This window comes from Octopus bimaculoides, chromosome 14, assembly GCF_001194135.2.
Source record: "Octopus bimaculoides isolate UCB-OBI-ISO-001 chromosome 14, ASM119413v2, whole genome shotgun sequence".
Taxonomy (NCBI): Eukaryota; Metazoa; Mollusca; class Cephalopoda; order Octopoda; family Octopodidae; genus Octopus; species Octopus bimaculoides.
This window is the reverse complement of record NC_068994.1, coordinates 23,022,536-23,025,037: the sequence shown is the minus strand read 5'-3', so window position 1 is coordinate 23,025,037 and position 2,502 is coordinate 23,022,536.

The window sequence follows — 2,502 nt, the reverse complement described above, 5'->3', positions numbered from 1 at the left end:
ATGATATAATATCTCATCTTCTGCGCCAGTGGACAAAAGCTAATGCACAATTCAATCTGCCAGTGATCATACAGTGTCAAACAATTGAGCTAAAACTAATGGGATTGTGGTGGAAAGCAGTAGACACATCACTTGGTAAAGGAAACTTGGCATTGAAAAATGCTTTTCTACACTCACTTGATACATTGTTTGATATTTTGAGCTGAGTGTTCCATACAAAAGAGGATTGTTCTCCCATTGGTATGAGAGGAAATTATTCCTACATTGACTGTTGTTGCCCTCGTGGAAAGAAGATACCTTTTCTAGAGCTATATTTTATAAGCTCACAGAGCACAAAGACAGGAGGCCAAGGCTGTATGCAAATGGGCTCAACTGATTATAAAGAAAGTAAGAGACAGATTTCTACTGAAACAGGAAAGATCTTGTCAGAGAGGGAAGAAAAGTAGAGAATGAAGAGTGAAGTCATGCAAAGAGAAGAACTGCACTGCCATGGTGTTTATCAGTTGTTTGATAGTTCTGAAGAAAATGAAGTCTTCAGATGAAAATTTTGAAGAATCTTCTGAAGCCATACCAAGAGAAGAAAATATGATACAAGAGACATTTCAAACATTGCATTAGCTAGTATTCGTCACTATATTGGACTCTGTGAAGCTACTGAAATTGCAAGGGCCACTTGGATAGATGCAGGCCTCATCAGTCAAGAGGATTCATAATAAACTTAGAAGAGCACAAGAAAAAGTAATGAGTAAGATATCTATCAGCAAGAAAAAGAATTAAAAAGAGGGCTCTCCTGTCTTTTGTTTGATGGAAGAATAGATGAAACAAAAGTTACGGTTGAAGTAGATGGAATTTCAAGGTCTAATCAAAGAAGAGCACTACATTGTCTGCTCTGAGCCTGGTGGTCAGTTCTTGTTTCATTTTACACCTGAAGTTGAAGCGGAAGGGAAAAACATGCAGAGGTAATTGCTGATAATATTTTATGCTGGCTTCAAGACAGAGGGCTTGAAAATTCAGTGCAGGCTATTGGTGGGGATTCAACAGCAGTGATTGCTGACTGAAAGGGAGGTGTAATGAGTTATTTAGATTGAATTTTATTTACATACAGGTGAGCTACCTCTTCGTCACCTCATCCAGAAAATTGATGGTCCTACAAAAAGCAATAATATGTGGTCAGGTCCTCTTGGCAACATGTTGGATGAAGCAACACGACTAGAAATACATGCAAACTTTCCAAAGATTGAAGTAGGCCCTCCCATTCCAATGTTGCCAGAAGAAATTGTCAAAGACCTCAGCACAGATTAGTCCTATGCTCATCATATTGCTCAAGCAATAAGATCAGGTGAAGTATTTCAGTCATTGGCTCTCTTGAAGATTGGACCTGTTAGTCACAGCTGTTGGTTAACTACAGTTCTGCGCTTCTGCAGGATTTGGATTTCCAGACACCAACTGAAGGGAAAGGCTCTGAAGAATTTGAGATTAATTATTGAATTTATAGTTGATGTCTATCTTCCCAACTGGTTTAATATCAAGCTCAATCCAAAATGGGTCGATGGTCCCAAATACCTTTTGTTTCAATTGCAGCTTGTAAGAACACAAAATAAGTTTGTGAAGGATATCATGTTACCTGTGGTGAGGAGGTCTGCATAAGTATGCTCAATCAGAAGCAATGTTGCAAACAATGCTTTCCAGCCAATGTTCAAATCTTCGTATTGAGGCTATAGAAACCATTCTAAGGATTAGAGATACCCCATTTGAAGATGACCAGTTGGGAGACTACTCATTTAGTCAAAGAAAAGTTTCCCAATTAAATGTCAATGCCACTAAGGTTTCTGAGTTGGTTGATTTGAGTTCTGAGGCTGTGGAACCACCAACATCCTTAACAAGTAAGAATCTTAAAGACACATCAATGATAGTACTAAAATGGCCATCACACACACAAGTGTTGAGAGGTGTGTTAAAATGGTCACTGAAGCTGTAAGTCATGATTACAGTCACAAGAAGTGAGAGGCTTACATCAAAGCACAAGCAGTCAGCAGGCAACTGATGAAAAGAACAATAGCAAGAAGGATGTGAAGGCTTTGACAACTTTCAAATAGTAAATTGGAATGTATAATAGTATATATGAAACTTGAAACAGAAAGATGCTGGTGAAAACCAATTATGTTCAAAATTCTCAAAACATAAATTTTAAATTCATATTGATATAGTTAAGAGTTATTTAAAATTGCTTTTTGTTCCAGAATTTTGTTTTATATGCTAAAAAGTAACACTAAATTACTACCAAAATTAAAGATTATGAATTTTCCTATTTGCTCCCCAAAATTGACACCCACTAAAATATATATATATATACATATATATATATTTGTTCATATGATGATATCTCCACAAATGTGTTGATGAGGAGAAAAACATGTAATCGCTACCAATATAGCAAGAGATGTTTTTGGTGTTTACTTTTTGTTCTTTACCTTTTTTCCCTGAAGATGTGTAAGGTAATTT